This window comes from Bombus bifarius, unplaced genomic scaffold, assembly GCF_011952205.1.
Source record: "Bombus bifarius isolate JDL3187 unplaced genomic scaffold, Bbif_JDL3187 scf7180000007968, whole genome shotgun sequence".
NCBI lineage: Eukaryota > Metazoa > Arthropoda > Insecta > Hymenoptera > Apidae > Bombus > Bombus bifarius.
The window spans coordinates 718,283-741,297 of NW_022884354.1; the positions used below are offsets into that span (position 1 = coordinate 718,283).

Consider the following 23,015-nt stretch of genomic DNA (forward strand, 5'->3'; position numbering starts at 1 on the left):
TGGATATCAAAGATTTATGCAAATTATCACGTCAAAGCCGTGCACTGCTCGTGACATGCTTGCATCCGACTAAACACGGCTCTGATCGTCGCTGATAAAAAGCCTCGCGTACTACAGAGAAGCTGGATTTTTAAGAAAATCCTCGAGAAGAGCCTACTGGCCTACATCGACAGCTGAGCAAGGATTAGAAACGATCGAACGAAGATCTCGTTTCACGATAGATCGTATTAGCTTACGATTTCATATATTGATCAAGGATTAATTTAAGCTAGGAGTTTGACTGATACAACTAAGAGATAATCAACGATACTAACTGGTCGAATTTTTCGGCGAAACTGTTCGAAATACAACTTTGTCAAGATTCTTGCAACGCTTTTCTTCCGCTAATAACATCGGTACGTGTTGAGACAAAAGTGGAGTGTTAAGTAAAGAGAGAAATGATGGCGTGTCGATTAAGATTAGAATTAATCAGCGCGTTCGTGGAATCGAGGAAGCAAAGCACGAAGCAAGGAGACCAAACAAGCCGACAATTTATAAAAATCCATATTCCTGGTTTCCTTGTTAGTAGCAGAAATATGGTTTTGTGTCTTGTGCGTCGACGAAAGCTAGAAGGAATTTGTGGTTTAGGTGGTCACCGAGCCAAGCGCCTTGCCTTATCTCTGTCCTCCATTAGATCTACCGTTCCATGAGTCGTTGCACGAATCGGTAGAAATATCGTTCTCTGGAAACACGAATTTATATGAATTCATATGGATTTGCGAACTCCAAGTCCGAATAAAATTCAATGTCCAAGTTTCGTAGGTTTTCCTACTTACTATACGTACTATAATATATACTGTACACTATATCGTATATAGTGTGTGCTGTGGATCAGACAGCTGTTCGAGGGCGGCTTGATCTTTTTTCAAAAGCTTATTGAAGCACATGCTGCGGGCAGAGGCGCGCCATGTGCCTCGTATCCTTCTGTGGCTCGTTTCAATCTCGATTATCTTCTCTTCGAAATTCCTTTCGAATTCCCAACGTCGATTTTTCACAACGAAAGACTCGCTCCTTTTCGTAAACATATATAAGATAAATAAAGTCTAAAATAGATAACGTAATAAAAGAAATAACGCCCGAAGAGAGAAACTCTCGTTTCGATCTCGATAATCTTCACATTTCTTATCGTTGATTTTCCACGATGAAAGATTCGCAAGTTCGTGGAAGCGCTTTAAAGAGAAATAGCGTTGAATGTTTAAAGGAAAGACAAACGTGCTTTAAATCGTTAAGTCGTTTGGCAAGTTGCGCATGGCGCCAATGTTGTGCAGAGAGCTGTCAATTGACGGGACGACACTGACAATTCTGACTTCCTGTTCTTAAGCTACACGTGTCTCTGTAGTTGCATTCTCGCGATGACGAAGCGATCGTGTTATTTAATCGTTTGCAACTATCGATAAACGAATCGATTGAGTTTAGAACATTGGCCATCGTTAACGGCCCTCGTCGTTTATTCGTCTTATGATATTCAACGTATGGATTTTTATTGGAAAGCGAATATTCTGGAAAACTTTAGTTGACGTCTTTACGCGCTATACGATCTATTTCGTAGGATTCAAATTAGCTTGAAATTGGAACAACATGTAGAACAAATTTTGTGGCGCGAGTAATGTTACGGAGATTTCGTGGATGAATGAAGGAAGGTAAGAGGCAAAACCATAAACCTGTAAATTTTAACTTTTTCAGTAAAAGAGTTCGATTATTTTTAGATGGAAATATATTGCCTAATACTGCGAGCTTCGCTCGTCGTCAGAATTATCCGATTATTCCAAACTTAATTCTGATTTTTCGTAATAATCCAACGAATCGCATACTCGTGATATCAACGTAAGAAGAACAACATACTTGGACGTAGCTGCAAAGAGCTTCCAGAAACATAGGACCAGTCTTACTCAACTACGACACAATGAAACGAACGAATCCAATATTGGTAGGTGGCGAAACGAAGATATCGGAGTTCCCCTAATCACATTATAGTTTCCGTATGGCTTCTGAGCTGCCCAGATACCAACTGGATACCTTAAACTATTTAAAACCGCTGAACTCGTTCTCCATTTCGACGACCACATTTTTAACAGGGTCACTTTGAAAACGAAAAGACGAACGACGAGAACAAAAATGCTTAAGAAGAAAAAGACTTTTCGTTTTAGAAGCACGAATAACGCATTCCGAATGGATCATTCCGTGGTCTCTTCCGGCTGACAGTCGGTCTATTTTCCTTGGGTGCATAGTGCCACCCAATGTTCACTCGATATATTTGTTCGACCAGCTAAAGGAGAGGGTACCTGTGCTCACGGCACGGGGTGACTCAGCTCGTATATATTTCGGCGGGTCGAGTGGTTCTCGTCAGAAGGAAGTATTTCGCGCTGAGTCAACCACGAAATCCCGAAACTGCATGCACCGGGTGGTCGTCGCAGCTCAGAGCCCTCGTTTCGTCAACGGTTGTCCGAGATTTTATCGCCGAAAATGAATAGAATAGAACAGAGCCGTACAATCTAGGAAAACGAATTTAATCAATTAATTACAGTTAGTCTCGCGGTTATGTCTGTAGGATCTTGGTGTTGGCCAAACATTGTGAGAACACGTTCTCATCGTGTTGCAACATACGTTTGAAATTCGTCGTGATCCAATTCTGCGAGAATCTTAACGTTATAATTTAGTCTTTCTCATCGCTTTATATATTATAGTTTGAGATCACGGAATTTTTCTTTTATGAATGTCTGTCGTTAGTGGTCGACGAAAATCGTCGATCAGCGATGAAACTTAAGAAAGCACGAAGCCGATCATAGTCGTCGTAGCATTGAAATGTCATAGCATTGAAGCGCAAGCCTTTGCCGCTGTAGGCTACGGACGAGCAGGATTAACGAACGACGGTGTAAACTCGCGAAGGATCGCGTTCCAACGAGAATAGCGGAGAAAGAGGAAAACGTAATCGCTTGTTCGCCAGTGGCAGGCAACCAAAAGCTGTTCCGTGACGATCTATTCTAAGCTTGGATCGTTCCAAAACAGGAACAGGTCCAATTTCTGTCGTCGCTTGATGTTCTCGTAGCTCGAGCTATGCTCGTAAAATTTCAAAAACTGCGACGTGCACGTTCCGATGGATTTGAACCGACACGTTCTAAGATTGTAATTTCACGCAAAATAATTGGAGCCGGTTGGATCGTGTAAACAGTTGATTTTAACTGCCCCGTACGACGCTTAAAAATGCTTTTCAACGATGGAAAGAATTTATTTACCCGAAAGTTAATTTACTCGCATCCATTCGACCGTACGCTTCAACTTCACGAACGTTTCGACCCTGTAGATTCTATATCGGGAAATTAAGAAATTCTGTATTTCCAGAAAGACTCAAAGGGAATTAAAAGTACACCCACGCGAAGGTTGTCTGTTTTCTTTGCCTTTGCTCGGTTGAAAAACGACGTAAGAACCGCGGGAGGCGGCCGGTTACTGAAATCTAAGGTTATTTCGAACGTTCGTTAAGCTCGGAACGATCCTCTTCGGTAGATTCGTAGGCAGCGAGCGACGGGATGCCGGTCGTTTTGCATGCCCGCATAGATCGAAAGCGTCTGTTCGCGTGGAAAGATCCACCATCCAGATAAAATCGCAGGAAGATACGGTTTCTCGTCACGACACCAGCTTCTCGAAGAGTAGAAAGGCGGCTCTTGGCTGGGATCACCTATTAGCCGAGCGGAGATTCATGGATGCTGCATTATTCATAAGGGAAGACACTTTGCAGCCTTTTTTCTTCTCGACCAACCGCGGAATAGTAGCTAATTTAAAACGTACGACAATTTGTGCGTTGTCCGCGTGTAGGTAAATCATCGAACGTCGATTTCGTGAGATCAGCACCGTTCGATCGTCCTTTAAATCTTTCCATGGACGCTAAGAATTGCTTTCTTCCGTGCGTGAAAGTCAGAGTGTATCGGTAACGTGGAAATATATAAATTACGAATGTGTAAAGTTTTTCGTCGAATGATATTTATTACGCGTTAATTTCAAGCTTGAAGCCAATTGAATACGCGTTCGGGTCTTTATTAACTATTTCTTGTGGAACAGATTGACCCAGAATGAATGAAGAACCGCATAACCTTCGATTTCGAGACACTGTGTAGTCTGCTGAGCCAGAAATCCGACTACCAGAAGCCCAACTAGTATTCCTCGTGAGTCACGCGAGCATTCCGCAGAATCCATCGAAGCGACCGGCCGGAAACGTGACGCGACCTGCCAACGAATCACGAAAAATTGTGCAGGTTGACGTTTATGGAAATCCGTTGGTTCGAAACGTGTTACTACTTGTCCCTCGGCAACATCATACTTTCACGCTATAGCAATTAATCCTTCCAACTATTTCTGACTAATATCGATAAAAAGAAACGTTCTTCGGTTCTTATCTGATGAAACTTTCTTCCATCCTCTACCGTTTCGAAGCTTCGAACAAATTGTCTGAAACGTTCTATACGCATATTCCTAATCCTCTTTAACGAAATTTAAACGTACAAATCGCTAACTCTGTCTGCAGCTAATAAGCGTATGATCGCTTCTAGTCGTTAACTCGTCGTTACTTTGGAGATTCGTTGAAATCTACGCTATCGCCACGAATTTACCAAAGTGTCTAGTTACTTACGAGTGTCAATGTACGTGACTAACGACGACGTTAGCGGAGCGACGTTTCGTTCGAGTAAACCAAAGGAAATAAGCGAAGAATAAACGAAACTAAAAAAACACCTGGCGGTCTAAAAGCGTCATTAATTCTCGTTGGACGAGGACGAATCGTTAATGGTCGTCGATAACGTATGAATCGGCAGGATTACTCTGTTTGTATGTTGACTGGTTCGTCGAATGCGAGAATCTGCTGGCAATAAGTCACATCGAGTTGCGATCATTCATCGAGAATAACCGTTCACCCGTTCGTGATCTCCTCTCTCGAATTTCACCCGATGGAGCCTACTTGCGGAGATGCCTGGTCCTGACTTGACGTCGGTAAACACGCGAAGTTAGAAGCTGGTAGCCTTGAACGAGGCTCGATCTGCCGCGAAAGCAACGACGTGCTCCGCCACATACTCGTGATACACTACCGTTCATAAGTATTCCAGACTTTTGAATACTCGCGCACTTACTGCAAATACTATAGAAAATATTATAGAAAAATATTATAGAAAACATCTTCAACTTTCTGTAATGTCAGGTAGCCAAATAATTATGGCAGTATACGTTCAAACGAATGTTTCTGATTCCTTTGGATGTGTTATTTCGTATTCTTGCAGTCTGTCTGCTAATGTTTGATGATCGTGATAATAATCAACTTAACAACAAGTCGGATGGTCTTGACGAACACTACGTTTCCTCGATATTAGGGTTTTCGAATAATAGAAATACGTACTTCTCTAGTTATTCGACGTCTAAATACTTATGGACGATAGTGTACATCCTGACGCATCGTACACGATCCATCGCTTTCTCGATCTTCGACGAGACGACGTATGATGACTTTGAAGATAATTATTTTCAGCAGGAAATTTAATTAAATTTTTTCTACGTTTTAACGATACGGTGGCCGATAAGAAGTTTAAGGAAAATTAAAAGTGGCGAAACAAGTTCCGTTGGAATTGATACGGTGGTGAGTTATGGATACATTCGTCCGGCTTTCTATCCCGTGGAAGAAGACTAGAACACCCAGTTGTCTCAATTTCTATTCGATTTACAAGCAATCTTCGTCCCAGGGTATAATTTCAGACACTCGAAACGACGATACCCAGTGAAAGCCGAACGAGAAAGGATTCTACATTGCGAATGTGGAATTTTTTTTTTATGTGCGAATGAAACGACCGGGTTACGTAGCCTAAGTTAACCACCGACAGAGTCTTCTCAAAATACGCTAGAGCTAAAATAGGAGAATAAAATGTCTGGTACTTTGGTATTAAATTTCATTTATTTAAATAGAGATGAAGCGTATTGTCAGTTTGTTTTAGTACTCCAGAGTTCTATATATTTCTTACCGCTGAATTAGCTAAGTTTTTTAACTCAAATAAACCTCTAGCGTTACATTCTCTTTGTGCCTGAAATACCTCCAACGGTTCAGCGTAATCAACATTTTCGCTTGTTATTTCACTTCGTAAAAGTTTACGTCTGCATCTTGTTCGTCACTCATAAAGGATACTCAACATCTAACAACAGAACAAAGGAAAGAAACCAAGACCAATGCGTTCATTCGTCGTTCGAATTCCAAATCTCTCGATAGCAATAATTACTTTCTTCAGGATATACCGACGTATTTCCGTTCTTGTTACATCGAGGTGGTCGTTGAAACGAATCGAAGAATCGTATTACGCGATACAAACTGTATATCAGAGTATAGACATTAAAGTATTCGGATCATTCATGGATCATCGGTTCATGGGGAAAAAATGCAGAGAATCGAACGACGGGGAGGCGAATTCCTCGATTCGAGAAACGTTGCCCCAGGAACGTTCCTCCACGGCGCGGTCGCACCTTGGTGCGTTCGGAGAATCGCAGAAAGGTGGCTGGCATCGGTTCAAAGCGACGTAATCGGCCGGTTGCGTCGCTGCTTATTCGGAATCCCGGATAGAGGATACCGTAAAACGGCGTGCACACGCTTTATTACATCTGCTGTGCGTAAATTTAGGCACACGGAATCACGAGGCTGCTACGCGTCTCGGTTCGCCACGCTTTAACCCATTAACCACTTGGCTAAACGCGTACCGACTTCTCTCCAAGAATTAGCTATCGCTTGTAATTTAATTCGAAACTCTAATTTTATTAAAAATTCTATTATACTTTCTTCTCCACGTGTATTTTAAATTTATGCTCTATTTTTAACGCTCGATAACTATTTTAGTGGGTAGCGTGCATTGTTTTTCACGAATCTTTACATGATTTAAAAGAGATAAAACGTGTTTACCAAGAGTAACATTTTTATATAGATGGTAACACGAAATCTCCTTATAAACGATAACGAGTATCAAATTATGCGCATAGGTTAGATGTTCGTAAGATTATGAACGCTTAGTAACCAAATATCCATGTATGTAACCACTGTATGGGGATAAGTGGTCGCTAATGACTCCATTGTTAACGTGACCACTTTAAAATAAACTCGTACAAAAAGAAATATCGTTAGGGAGCAACGAGTTAATTTATAACGACGTTGTCTTCGGGTCGAGGTCTACGTGTCTGGATTTTCCAAAATCATGTTCGACTCGTTCAATCGCTTATTCTTTATTTTCGTGGCGAACCAAGCCCACATCCATTCAAAATATTCCAGTCACTATCGTTCGTTCATTATGCGTCTTTTACGTACGCTTTATTACTTCGTGTACTTAAAATTCCTGCGACCTAAAGCGTTTCTTAAAGACATCCGGACGCACCGCTAATTACATACCTGGCCAACGTTTGCCTTTATGCGCGCTGCTCGTAACATTTTCCCGACTGCTTAATATCCACTTTCTAATTGATACGATATTTAAGAGCTTACTGCAAATTCTTACCTCAGATCTAAGCGTTTAAACTGCTAATTGGGTCACACCTTAACGAGAAACTGCAATCGCTTTAGTGGTATTTCCCTTCAAGAGCTTGTTCACCCAAACATAATCCGATCTAACTTGATCTCTTCTGGCAAATTTTGGACATCGAGTCAAGATTAATCTGGAAAAATATTACGTTTCTAAAATGTATCCCTATTTCGTAAAGGAGATGCTGGAAAGCTGAAGAAGCTCGAGTTGAGAAAAGTCGTTAATCCGCGTAATCGCACGAAAAACTTCTGCTATCGCGAAATGTAAAGTAAGATGTCTGTAAAAGAACGACGATACTTAACGCGATCCAGAACTCAAAGCGTCAAAGCGCGAATAATAAATCGTCGTATAAACATCGCAACTTGCACGTTTCGAGTCTTATCTCGAGCAAGTACTTCTGAGTGAAAAGCAACGATCCAGATCATAAATCGAGGCAAGATCATAAAGCTGGCCACAAAGACGCTTTTCAGTCGATCGATCGAGTTGCACCGCGGCCGAAAGATAATTTCTTTTTTCATCCGTTTCTTTCTTCGGCAGGCGACACTCTCGAATCGAGCAGCTCCCTCGCATTCCTCGGTTCGATTCACCAGCCTCGGAGATCGTTGCCTCGTTCACGGCCGCCCGATTCCTCGGGCTGCGTTTCGATAGAGCGCAAGTACGTGGCTGTCCGGAGAATCCGTTGCGCATACGTATGCACGCGCTCGCGCATGTGCTCCATCAAGCGATTACGAGACCGCGGAAGCAGCCTCGAAGAATGCTGGTCCCAGCGAATAATCAGCCTTGTTTAACGCGATTCCTCAGAAAGATACGACCTAAATTCAATGGAGAACTTCTCGCATGGAATTTCACGAGCGGTCGATGAATAGAAATTTTCTAGAGTAGAAGTTTCCTTTTCCGATAGAACGGCTCGCACGTATCTCGACGATTTATCGATTTTATCCTTCGATCTTCACTCTCTTCGGCTAATTTTTTATTTCTATCGTGAATTATCGTACATATTATTTGGTCGTATCTTGTAGCAGGTCGATATCAAAATTGGTAGAAATTCTTCACGATTAAATTTTATCAGTGCAGCGTGTCAACTTTAAAATACCTGCTGATTTATCGATCTTATCTTTGGATCTTTATTCCCTTCCGCTAACTTCTCAACGTTTATCGAGAATTATCGAATTATTTGATCGTATCGTGCTTGGCATATGAGTCATCCTCTTTACACTGTTCACTTTTAAACGCTTGATTTCCCTCGATGAGTCATTATTTTATTTCGTTAATTTCCTAGTTTTCTAGAGAATTATCAAATTATATTCGTCGTGTCGTGCATCAGATCCATAGCAAAATTCAAAGGAACTATTCTTCATGGATAATCAAACCTCTCCTCCTTCAGGATACACCGAAGATTTACTTAAATCACTCGTTGGCTCGTCTCATTACCCGGGGAATATCATTTTCCGCGGCTGTGGCTCCGCTCAACAATCAGGATATTCATCCAACGGATTGTTCTCCTCCGGTCTCTCAATTAATCCCGGCGCGGCAAGATGCTTCGTTCGACTCGTCTTTTTCCCAGGAATTTGCGTCGCCTCGGTTCCCTCGCGGTCGATCAGCAACATTTTTAACAAGCTTCCCGTTCCACGGTCCCCTGCAATCGATTCGATGCCGCAAACTAACGTTACTATCGATTCCGATTAACTCATATTTATTTAGAGCCACGTCGATGATTCACCTCGTGGGAATCGATCGAGTTTCAAAAGAGATCGATGGTTCTGTTTTATACTTTGCCAACGTTACTATGCGTACGAATAGGTTGCAGAGTTCCTTCGTTGACAGCGAGGCCGGTCAGTCTCAGGAGACTGCGGATATTCGTGAGATGAAATAATAAAATTACGAAGATAATTAGAAAAATGGAATTCAGCTGGGGAATTATTTTACGAATATTAATTAGAACGAGTATTATTCTCTAAAAATTTCGTATATTTTTCTACGTCACGTGCGTTCTGTATATATCTGCACCTTCAAATTTTTAATAGCTGAAGAACAGGCACCAAGCGCAGTCACGATATCGTCCAAATCACGAAACATCGACTGGTACAAAGATAATAGAGTTAACGAGCTATAGAGCCGAAGCTATGAACATAGAATGAAATTTTCCATGTGCGAAATATGGAAAGAAGAGTTTATACTTTGCCGTTTCCAACATACTCAGATAGCGATTAATATTTCCAGCTTTTCTACTTGCGAATGAAATACTGTTAATCATAAGTAGGCTATGAATGTTAGTGCAAACTCCTACTTTTACAAACACAATCTAGAAACGCAGCAGAAGTAGAAATTTATCGCATTCGAAGCGTTTTAGATAATTTTTATAATAATAAATTATGACAACAACGCTAATAACAGAAAAATTGCAGCGCTTTAAATTCCTCATCCGTGCATAAAGATTCACAGTCTAGTTGTAAATTATTATCTTTTACATCGTGCAGAATCTTAAAACAGAATATACTTTTCCAAGCGGACCTGCAGACTTATATTACGTTTTAATGATTTAATTTAGACCTCGTTGCATCCTATCTCATACCCTACACCGAGATAGTATGCACAATTTTTAAAGCACTTTTAATAATAATTAACAAAAAAATATTTCAAACGAAAGTTACCCTTTTCTGAACCACCTACAAATTGAACCAGTTACAATTTCCAAAAAGTTCTCCTTTCTCTAACAATTCACAGTCACACAGCCAAAAAATTCTGCCAAATGTCCAAATTGGACAAATTGTGAATGTAAACAACTAAAACAAAAAAAAAATTCACAGTCATCTTGTCTTTTTTAAACGGCACGGCGTATCTTTGATTTTATAGAATCATAGCCAATACCAAGTAGAATTCAACCATCTGTAATACTATGATCTTCGAACGAAGCAATTTGTAGCTGATTCGAAACAGGTGAACTTTCGTTCGAAACGTTTTCTAGTTACATTATTAGAAATACTTCAAAAATCGTGCACGTCGTTTCATCGAACACCCAGCACATCGAAGACCTGTTTAACGTAACCAGTGCCAGTGTTCCGTTCGCAAGGTTCAAGCGTTCGAGTACAGACGCGATGTTATTTACTTTTGTTGACGATCGTTGCGCGAGTAGTTGGCGAGCAGTTTTGCTTAACGCGCTGGCGGCATTATCGTTCGTCGGCCACACGAATCATGCGTTTACGAGCATGTTCGGGTGTCAAGACACGGCCAGCGAACTGTGTTCCATGTTGAAAACAAGGAGACTTAAACGAGTTGGGCGGAGGAAACGAGAGACTTCCGTTGCAGGTTTACTTTGGCTGAAAGCAGTACGGTTCGGTCCGTATTCTTCGAACCGGACGATGAACAAGTTCTATTAAAGAAAACACGATGATATTAATCGGAATATGACCGTGAAATCAATCTATGCATCATAGACGTTGATCGTTAGAGATCGAAGTTCGTTCACACCGTTGATTTACGATCGTTCTCGACGGCGATTACGTGCGTTACGCAAGCGTTAAAGCAAGAATATTGAATTGTCTGAACCGTTTGCGCCAACGTCCGCCAGTTAAACGACTAGATGACTCGTGTCTTTGAAAATTCTCATAGTTAATAGCGTGCTCTCTGTTCGAAGTAAATGTAGCATTAAGGGAGGCAAAAGAATCGAAAGCAGCACGCTCGTAAAAAGTTACGCGGCTCGACCCAGATTTCGCTTCGTTCTCGCGGAACAAAGGGGTATAAATCAATTTTAAGCGTGTACGATTAAAATTTCACGGAAACTAACTGGACGCGAAGCGGGATCTTGAAATTATCGTGTCGCGTGGGTCAGCGCGCCTCTTATCGACGATAACCCCGCGAAGTTGCAACGAAGTAATCCACCGGTGTGTCGTTTCACTTCCTGCAGTGGTCTTCTTCTCTGATTCGCGTGCAATATCGACGCTTATGAAAGACGATTGGAAGTAACGCGGCTGAAATTACTTGGAATTTAAACGGAAAGATTCGATAGAAAGTTTCCTTATAAATAAAAATTTCTTCTTTCGATGCAATTAATTCCAGTTCGCCCGATTCTACCGCAAGTGCGTAAGAAATAAGATATTTTTACATGGCAAAAACCGAAGGAATTCGGAGAGCAATGGCTGGCTAAACAGAGAAAACGTAACGAACTCATTCACTGCGCTATAACTAAATACTAGACCGTAATTACTCATCTAATTGGAGCGTTGATTTTGATACAACTTATTACTCCGCCGAGCTGAAATTTATTAAATCAGGAAAATATCATAGAACAGTATTTCGCGAATCTCTTTTTCTAACGGAATCGAGGCGGGTGCGAATTTCAAACGGGATAAAGTTGGTAGCGATGTGGAATGGCGAAGAGAAGATGCCAGTTTAATTGGTGTGGCGATTGCGAATCGCCGCCTTTCAAACGATTCCAAGCTGCGTGCACGCGATACGCGCGCAATTCATCGTTTTACTGTTACAATCAGCGTCGTCGATCGCAATTGATTCACAAAGAACGCTGCCGCGTTTCGATCGAGTCGCGTTCCACGTTACCTTCCGTTTCTTTTTCTTGTCTCGTGTATCGTTTCAGTTCACGTGGAAACATCGTAGAAGAGTACACTACGCAAGAGCAAAATACGTTAACCTCGTACACAACAGCAGTCAAATTACTACAAGAACATATCACAAAAATAGAAAAGTGGCTGCAAGGTAAACAAATGAAAGCAAACCCCGATAAATGCAACCATATTACATTCACACTGCGAAAACAGAAATCACCAAACATTATACTAAACGGCACACACATACCGCAAACAAGGCAAGTCAAATACCTAGGACTCCACCTAGAAACACAACTCACATGGAAACAGCATACTAAATCAATAATAGACAAAATACAGACAACAAGGAGACAAATGCATTGGCTAACAGGTGGAAAATCCAAATTAAGCATAGAAAATAAATTAAAAATATACAAAACGATCATAAAACCATTCTGCACGTACGGAATACCACTATGGGGGACAGCAGCAATGAGCCATATAAACAAAATAGAGACAGTACAAGCTAGAATTCTTAGAACAATAGTAAACGTCCCATGGTACGTTAGAAACGAGGATATACGGAAGGACCTGGGAATACCAACGATCAAAGAGGAAATTAGCAGATACGCAGGAAAATATAAAGAAAGAATAGGAACACGCCCAAACCGGCTAGCTGTGGAAACGGTCAACACCTCAAACATGGATAGAAGACTGAAAAGGAAACACCCAGCAGACCTCACGAAGGACACAACCTAACAAACACGAAGATGGTATCCCGCTGGGGGTAGCCACCCACATAATAATCAAACAGCTAAAAAATTCTACCAAATGTCCAAACTGGACAAATTATGAATGTAAAGAATTAAATAAAAAAAAAACCTCGTACACCGCATACGTCTTCAGATTTAGAAGCTAAAATGCCAAATGTCGTGCGTGCTATTCACCGGATATGAAATAATTTCGTTACGGTGAAGTCGATGCTCTAGAAATCTTTAGAAACTGATTAAAAGAAGAAAATTCTCCGAACAAGTATTCACGATATATCGATTAAACGACTCTTGTTCTCTAAAAATATGTTTTTGTGTCGTTCACGTGTCGAAATATGGGATTACGCTGGTTTTGCATCACTTGATACAACCTCGGTCGTCGTTCGACGACTTTATTATTAGCCGGTCTCCAATTAGCTCTAACTTGAATGCTCTTCTAATTTTAAAACGTCATTGACTTCACATGGATATATCGATTCATCGAATCAACAATTCTTGTACTTTACACTTGCGAGATTGAAATTTCCTACAGAGCGAAATCAAATGGAAAAGACAGAAAAAGACGAGGAACAGAGGCAAGGCAATTAGCAACAACTTTCGATATTCGTATTAGAACAAATCGATTTACACCGCATGACCAGTTCGTAATTCACGTCGCCGACTTTTTACTACGCTCCGTTTTCTCCTCGACGTGCGTGTTACAGTTCTGCTCGGTCGCGTTGTACGATCGTTTTATTTTCTTCCGATGGATTCTGTAACCTTCGGCCCTCGTGTAACGTACCGTGAATGGAAAAGTTACGTCAAATGATGCGATTGTCGTAACGAGAGGAATGTAGGCGAGAGAAGACCGCGAACCTGTTCCATCGAGACGAGCTCGGAGAATTTGCAGATTCATCGGAACGATAGACGGTGAGGACGGCGAGCGAAACGTTTCCGGTGTATCGTCCCACGCGCGCGCGATTCGTTTTTATGATTCTTAAATAACCGCGTGGGATCTTACGATGATACGAACGCGTCAAATTTCTACCCTATACGAAGCTGATTCTATCGTCCCGAGTAATTGCAAGACCCATAAGGGTCGCGTATCCCAGTTATTTCCAACGCTGCAAACTTTTTACGTTCTTTGATTAATCTTGCCACATTATATTGTTATATCTGTGTTTGTATAATCTTGTGATTCTGTCGTAACGTTATCGACACAACGTTCTTTTCGATTAACTTTAGACACGGACATTATCGCGCAACTAAATCGATATTGTTAGCATGACAAAATCGCTTCTGTTCGATCCTCTCGTTGTGAACGAATCATCAAGAATCGATACCACGAACAACGTATCTGAAGAGTTACAATTTCTTACAATGACTCCGAGTTTGGAAGCAACGAAACTCGAAGATCCTGACATATCGGGTTGCCTTGCACCGATGTTCTCTTTCCTCCGTCAGCCGAATTGCAGAACGCTCACGACTCGTCCTCGCAAATCTAATTTTACACCAAGCTACGATTTCCACGCATTACAAGCCTAATGAGGGACGGCGGAGCAAACAGGGAAATTCCAGCGCAGTGTTTACGTCGTTGATAAATCACCGTCTCGACAAACGAGTCGCGCGATCATTAACCCGCTCCGATATTAATAATCCTTCCTGCCATGTCCTGTAACTCGGCCACTAGCCGAAGGAAAATGCAAGGTTGATGATCTTTGCGCGGAAAATCCTCCGTATCCGCTTTTAGCGTTCTTCCTAGATGCTTCACGATTAACCGGAACTTGTTTCATCGCCATCTTCAAAGTACACGGGCATCGCGTGCAATATTTCCATATCATCTTGCTTTTTCTTCCAGTCGTATGAATATTTTATCGAATATTTTATAATAATTAATTTGCCGATTAAACGGCACCTATTACGATCAAACGAATCTATTCCACAAGCTTAAAGTAATAGAGACATTTGCATATTTCAGATCGGATATTCTCCCATCTGAGGAGTTGAATTTTGCGGAACAGCTTGGTACGACGCGAAATGTTTTAGTTTCATGGCACTTTTCGAGTAATACAAATCGCTCGTGCGTGACAGTTATCGAGTATCGCGTTGTATCCCTTTTAGATTATTATATTTACGCAAGCAAAAAAACCGCTTCTCCACAAAGTCCTGCATTGATTTCGTTCGATCGTATCGCGGTTTCGATCGACGAGATTCGCCAGACAAACAAGTTGTCAAGTCGCGCGAAACGAAGGACGATGAAGAGGCCGAAAGACAAGTGGGTGAACGCCGCGAAGTTTTTCGCCTCGATACTGAATCGAACTGTTGTATACAGAAGGCATCTGCGAGAACGTCGAGTAGTACTCGGCATCCGGCTGGTTCTGGCCATCGAGAAATCGAGGACAGGCGGCTATTTATATTTATATGGGCAGCTATTTAGCCGAACGCTGAAATCGGCCGGCTGGCAAGAGTTGGCAGCCGCGGGAAAATTCTCAGCGTCGCCTCGCTTTCCATACAAAGCTTTCGTCGAGCTCTTTTTGCATCGATTTCGCGCGCGTATCAACCGTCCGCCTTCGCGGCCCTTTTTTCGCGAGAACCGCTAATGCCACTTCCCTTCGTCGTCTCGCTGAAACGCTGGAGAATTTTAAGTGCGAGTAAACGCAGGTATCCTGTTTCGGAATTGAATAGAATTCGTGAGATTTCACGGAGAATCGCTTAACGGTTTAGACGTTTCCATAGAAATTGAAGAGTAAACGAAGCTTGGAAGAATGAAGAATTCTATGGAATTCCATGTAGGGTACACTGCTTTTCATATGTATTAGGACATCTGTCAATTTCATAGCTTGAAACGTTGTAAGAATAATGTACGTCGAAAACGATTAACCAAATCGTGATTCGATACTTATTCGGACATTTAGTGAAATTTCGAAATCGTTTGGTTTATTATTTCTTGCTTGAGAAAAATACGTGCGTCTAACTACGATATTTGTTTTAGTATATTAAAGCTAAATTACTATTATCACAACTATTAAAGAAGTGCTAGAAATTTATTCAATTATTTAATTTTAGAATTTTAGAATTTTAGAATTTTAGAATTTTGGAATAGTGCTCGAACATCCTAATCGCTGTACGTAAAACTATTTGAAAAAATTGCAGTTACATAGTGACTTGTAATAATTAATTTGCCGATTAAACGGCACCTATAACGATCAAACGAATTTATTTTACAAACTTAAGGTAATAAAGACATTTGCATATTTTAGATCGGATATTCTTCCATCTGAGAACTTGAACTTTACGGAACAGCTTGCTGTGACGCGAAATGTTTTAGTTTCAAGTGCACTTATCGTGAAACACTTTACGGCGGATTCTTAAGTGCAACGCTAGTCCGAATATCTCGCTTCATTAAATCCCCTAGCGGTGTAACGATCGCGTTTTGCTTGGATGGACGTAGTTACGATCGTGCGCGCATTCTTCGCCAGTGTTCCGGGGAAATGAGTTCCGGCCTGGCGTTTCCTAGTCCTCCGAGTTCCGGCGGTTTAATCGATTCGCCTTTTTCAGCCCGCGAAGAAAGTAATTTGCTCGATTTGGAGAAACAAACGTAGCGCTGATTTGCATAATCGTGCGACTATGAGCCAAACCAACCGCAATCCCCGAAAAGTTCCAGGAGTTTCGATGAAGCTTAATAAAACACTGAACATTCTGAGAAATTGAAATTGATCGGATGCCATTGAGAAGACTAATAGAAAATGACAGAAAAATTCGCGACGTTTTCAGTTGAAACGTCGTAAAAAGACACAAGCTGACACAAAGCGCGAGATTAAAACATTTTGTGACAATGTACAGCCCCTGATACGCGATCCAGATTGTTAGAGCTACGATTAATTGGTTAGAATTATTTTTTCGTACGAAATAAGAATTCGGAATACGAAGGATAGATTGGAGAAATGGCGTAAATCAAAAACAATAATATTTATAGTACCACCTTCTTTCTCTACTTTCCAATATATGGAGTTGATGGGTGTTGCTTTTGAACAGCTGATTTGTTAGGAAGTTTTGTCAAACGACGGAAAATACCAAGTTTGATGGAAGAACGAACAAGAAAGGACTGACAAGGCAACGTGTTGCAGCCAGTAGGAGGATAATCGAGCGTCACGCACAAATGCAACGCAACGCTGACTTTCTCGTCGACCATGTGAACTGCAGCTGCAGAACGGAACACGTGGTCACCCGTTGTGTTCTCTCTCCATGCGGATCTCGCCGATGAAAATAAATATTCCTTCTAGTCCTGGCGCAGGCTAGCCACCGAACAGAGAGTACGTTGCAACATCTGATAACACAGCGCAAAGAACCGATCTTTCCTGCGTAAATTGCCATTTTGCACAACGACTGAAAAAGCAACGGGCCGACAAAGGTTGCGGCAAACGTGCCAGGCGAAATTACGCGATCCAACGAAACGGTCGACGATACTTTCACGCCTTCCAACTACGAAATAACCGTGTTTCAAACGCCAATGACACCGTACTCTATATCGTAGAAACCTGTACAAGATCGTATAGCAAGGTTAAACGTATATCGTGTTCATCGAATTCTATTTCGCTTATTTTACCTTCACTACGAAAACGCGTTTGTTTGGCTAAGCGAAATTTTCATTTCGCGATTTCTTTCATAAATTCGAAATAATCGCAGATGAAATTCAAAATTTCATCGATCATAGACCAACAGCCTTGAATATACAGTTTCGAACGGATTGCCTATATTGTAGAGAGATCGGAATCACCGTTTTGCAAGGCGAAGTTTTCATCGAGTGGAACGAGTTCGAGGGAGAGCAGTTGTCGGAGTCGTAAAAGGTGGATGAGGAGCGTGTAAAAAGAGACGAAGGAATCCGAGGATCGCGTGTTCCCGGGGTTCTCGGTCGAAGCCGGAGAAGCAGGTTAATTTTCCCGGGGCTTCCGGTGACCTTGGCTACCGGTGCACTTACGAAGAAAGAAACCGAGAGGCAAACTCTCTCATTCATTGTGTTGCAGGGTAGCGAAGAGGATAATCGGGGGAGCGAGCACTCGGTCATCCTCATCGTTCTCGCCGGAATGCCGCAAATACCGATTCCCCGCAGGTCGTTCACCCGCCCTCCGCGACTCCACTCTCTCCTCGTCCCTGTTTGCTCGCCTCAGCCTCGTAGAAAACCGAGAACTCGTTCTATAATCATGTTCCTTTCCAAAAATTCACCCCACGTCTTTGGATAAATTACCAGGTTCTTTTTGCAAAATGTTAACTGATGCGTTTAGCCGTTTGATTTATCATCCTCCTCGCGGATATATACATTCGTGTATAACCACGCGATGTTATAAAATAAAGCCAGAAGTTCATTGGACGATACTTTACAAAGGAATAGAAATAATAATTTAAGCGATTATTCCATTGATTATAATTTTCTTCGGCTTCGATATCGATCGAAATGCGAGGATCGTGCAGGATTTTCAGGTCTGAGATTTTGAAAAGAACCGGTAGATCATGGTGATCCTCGTGTTTTTCAGGATTATGAGAAAACAACGAGAGTAGGGAAGGAAGGCGTGGAAAGCGAAATCGAGTCCATCGGCCTGTTTTAATTGCGGTTACCTGGTTCCCTTGCGGTTCCCGGTGAATCTCGGTTTCGGGACGGGGATCGGAGGTCTCTCATTGTGAAACGAAATTAACATCGATATCGCGATCGAAAAAGCTTGTTTTTAATTGTAATCGCAGCATTAGCGGCAGATATTTGCACGTTTATTGGCCTGCTAGCTGTAGGTTATGGTAGTTGGAAGAGAACCCACGGGGAAGCCACTCTCTGCGGGGCTGGGTCGTCGAAAAATACGAGAGTCCATTAAATGCAAATACAGCGATTCCAGCAAGCGGTGGCCCACGAAATTTACGTATCAAAAGAGGAAGAACAGGTCGATTCGGTAGTTTGGTGAGAAAGAGAAACAGGACGGTTCGAGATTAGCCACCTTTTTCAGAGGCGAGAAATATCTGAAAGTTTCTCAATTATCTGTGTAAATCTCCACCCACGATAGCAACGATCAGGCCTTTTTCGATACTGACGGATATATAATCTCCTCGCTCGATGCTTGGTGGATTAAAACGAGATAGCGATTCGATATTGTATGTACGCATCGAATTTCGTTAAATTTACCGTACATAATACAAATTTACAATGTAAAGTAAAATTTGCCAAACGTTATTTTCGTGGTATCCATGGAACCCACGTTTCAACTATAATATTGTACACAAAACAGGCTACAGAAAATTGTATACGCGTATATATTAAATTTTACTAACTTCGATAACATAATTAACATAATTTTCCGGTATAATATCGAATTAATTGAACGTTATTTTTAATGTAAATTCGAATTGTGGTATAAATTTTTAATCGATTTAGCCTGCGACAAATTCTGGTCTAAATTTGAATGCTGGAACGGTAGCTTTTCAGCGAAAGAAATCGATAGTTCCACGACCTGGAAATAACAGTCGGCATTCCAGCGCCTAATTCTGGACAAAAATCGTAAAATCCTTTCGCTCTCGTCAACATCCCCCTCGAGAAAACAAAGAAGCTGGATGAAATCGATGGATGCGAAAGCAGAGTCTCGCGGGAATTTCTCCGCTTCGTTCTCGTTAAGAACAGTTTGCTGACCTGACGCAGGCATATGGAGGAATCGGGGAAGGCGTACACGCTGACGTCTGCCGTCTGCCAAGGCAATTGTCGAACGACAAGGCCCCGTCTGCTTTCTTGGTAGCTCGCGCGACAGTTCGCGATCATTGTTGCGCGATTATTAATCACGATAACGAACAGCGTGGCCGTAGGATAAATTTGTCACGCTTCTGCGAAACAACGTTCCGTCTTCATTAAGCCTCCCGCCTCTTCCTACTGCTCTCTCGACCGTAACTTGCCAACAAACAATGTACAGTACTTGGCTACTGTAGCTTTGGGGAGACGGGAAAATGGAAATTTTGGATGGTTGAAAATTTGTCAAAATCGCTTCACTCGAATTAATTATATGAGCAGCAAGCGGTCAATTTATATGCAATGGTTGGAGAAAGTATCGGCGCATCGTTGTACTTATTATAATTAATTATAATTAATACTACTTATAATACCAATTATAGTTAACACGCTATGAATGGCACGCCAGTTTTACAAGATTTGGCCATGGCACAACGATGAATTTTTTATTAAGCGACACATATAACGTTGAAACATTACACAAGAGATATGTTACGGTGTATAATCATCATTAATGAATTTATCTCAATGAGGTCATCGGTAACCCCCATGGCGCTGTAGTGCAATTTCGCTCGATTCACTTATTTTTGGCGATTATCAATTATCTCATATCGTTTCTTCGCGTTGCTAAATAAGTGTTCTATGTTGTTACGTCCGGGACCTGCCATAAATCATAATCCATCCATTGTTAAGATAAAACACGGAAAAAGCGGGTTTTTCCCATGTTCGAAAGCCACTGGTGGGGGGGGGGGCGCACGTAATAGATCTATATTTCATGTATAAATAAACCTATTTTTATATGTTCTACACCGCATTAATTTCATCACACCATTGCAGTAACGATGGTAATAATAAAAAATGTATAACTATTGACATTTGTTCAAATTATGTATTTCTACTAATCTTGGTGCGCCGGTCATCGGTGACCCCCACGGCGCCACGGCCAAGTCGAGTGCCGGTGACCCCCATGGCATACAACGTGTTAATTAAGTTTAAACGCGTTAAATTTCGTATCATTTACTAATGTTTCGAAGGGTCGCAAAAGTTTGATGCTACGTAAGTGAAGTGTGTAGCGCTTGATAAAAGAAATGCTTCGTTGGAAAGTAATGGTAGAAGAAACTACGGAAGCTTTGCCTCTTTAGAAACGTTTAACCGAGTTGCCTGAAAATTCCTGACACAAGGAATCAAGCGTTTATCGTTAAACTGTACCGAAATAATTTCCGCCCTTTCTTGCGTCCCTTGTTCTCGTTTTCCACACAATGAACAGACGACCATCGTAAGAACGTGTCGAATGCAACGTTACGGGTTTCGAATGACTTTTGCCCGGGGGAAACAGATGGAAAGAGTCACTTTCCTGCGGCTTACTAGGATGACAAATGGTGCCTTTGAAACCACGCTCTTTGGCACATTTCCATCGGTTCGATGTTTTCTACCGCGCGTTTCCTTCGCTTCCCACGTTCTTTCTCATTTTCACTCGATACTATGCCATCGATAAAATATCACCAACGAACATATTCAAGATTTGTCTAACAACTATCGAATGAAAGATACGCGCGTTTCGATAACAAGTGTCATTTTCTCGTCGCTGATTCGTCGCTGGAATTTTGTTCGCGTCGCAAAGGAACAAATTAATTATTCGAAGGGGCGAGACGAAGCGCAACCTGCGCCCAGATTTAATAAAACCAATGGAAAGCTCGCACGGCAGCAGCGGGACTAACGAAAACCGTTTGGCGTTGAGTCAAGTATTTGGAGAATGAAGAAACGCTTAGGGTCGTGGTAAAAATGGCGCAGGAATGTAAACGGCCATATTTTCCATGCACGCGCTCGAATAAACATCACTCGACGACAGGTGTAAATAACTATGAAATCATTCGTTTTATTATTCACAGATTCCACGTTTCATCTTGATATTATTAACGCACCGCTGGTGAAATACTATTGCACCAGCATTGCAACGTTACATTTCTAATTTCTCTGTTACCTGCGCGCATTTCTATTGATCTTAAATCAAAATTGTAAGCGATCGATACGGTTGTTCGTTGCTCACTATATTATCTCATATGCTCGAGATTTTGCAATCGTAAAAGGGGAAAAGAGGAAGACTGTACCTTGTTAGTCATCGATCCCCACAATGAAGAATTAATTTTAGCCACACGCGGAACGAGTGTGCAACAGAGTTCCGCTTTAATCGATTATCGCGTTGTAAATAAAACGTCAACCATGACTTCCATATTTTAGCAGATGCAAGTCAAGTTGATTCGACTTCTCGTAAATCTGAAATTTTGTTCAATTTCCCTATCCAAGTATGCGATTGATATTTAATTCTTAAAAGACGCGATATAAATAATAGTAAATCGGAAGGTAAATTTAATAGATATAAATAATAATTCCAACGTTGTCACCGCTCCACTTTATAATTTCTTAATCAACGTGGCTCTGTCTGAATGGTTCGTACCGTGACAAATCGATTTTAACGATCGTGTGTGGAAGAAGAGTTGGAAGAAAGATTCGTTGAAAGAGCACAGGAAAGAGTGGGGGCCATCAGTGACAGAAAGCCAGGCGTGACCTCTGGTTCGCGCGAGTGTAAAACGAAGAAACACCTCTCTGGCTGGCCAGAAGAAAAGAATAAGACAGGAACAAAGCGTAACTACTAGGAGAATAGACGAGAGGAGGAAGCACCCGTGAGTAACACCGGTTAAGTATACGAGGCTGTGAGCGCGCTTGTAAAAGTACGACGCCGCGTTTAATTTCGGCTTTCCTCGCGCCGAAAATATTCGCGCCACTTTCCGCGCCGGCATAGCTTCGCAGCTAACAGGCATTCCTACGGGGACTGGTGTCAGTTACCTAATTATAGTTGCATAGAAATCTGTAAGGGGACACCGCGACAGATCGGGCCGCGCCTTCAGCAACTCGGGTTGCAGTGAAAACGTGCAACAGACGCCCGCGCGCACGCACGCACGCGGAAGATTCTTTGCGTGCACGCTTGCGTGCGTGCGCCGCCGCAACTTCCGGATAAACCTCGAGACTCCCGTTCCCAGTATTTTCCTTTATTTTCCGACCAATTCTTTTCTCCTTTTTCCTCTCGCAAATGGAAAATCTGTTTCGCTAATCTCAGCTTTTCGACGACGAGGAACGCCAATCGTTCTTTTCCAAATAATCGCATATACGAAGCACGGATGTTTATAAATTACGTTCGATGTCTTTCATGGAAGATCGATTTTCAAGTTCCATACGTTTGTTAACGATTCTCTCTCAGAGATATCACTTCGTTCGATTTTCAAGTATTATACAATGTACGTCGGTAGGATTCGTCCCTGTCGAACATTGAAAAAGTATTACGAACTGCAGCGGAGGCATTCGATCAGGCTCGATCGAACCTCGTTACACTTACCAGCCACTTACA

The 23,015-nt window shown here is 41.8% G+C and overlaps 1 protein-coding gene and 1 long non-coding RNA gene across 19 annotated transcripts in view; one reads left to right on the forward strand and one right to left on the reverse strand.

Annotated features, from left to right (window-relative positions):
• The window catches only part of LOC117210387 (myosin-10), a 74,856-nt gene that overhangs the window by 9,506 nt on the left and 42,335 nt on the right, over window positions 1-23,015 (forward strand). The window lies entirely within an intron of this gene.
• Window positions 5,810-23,015, reverse strand: part of LOC117210583 — a 66,532-nt gene continuing 49,326 nt past the window's right edge. Inside the window, exons 2-3 of the long non-coding RNA XR_004488124.1 lie at window positions 7,542-7,698; window positions 5,810-6,200 (exon numbers count right to left, since the gene is read on the reverse strand). This is a non-coding gene — a long non-coding RNA (uncharacterized LOC117210583). The remainder of the gene's footprint in view (window positions 6,201-7,541; window positions 7,699-23,015) is intronic.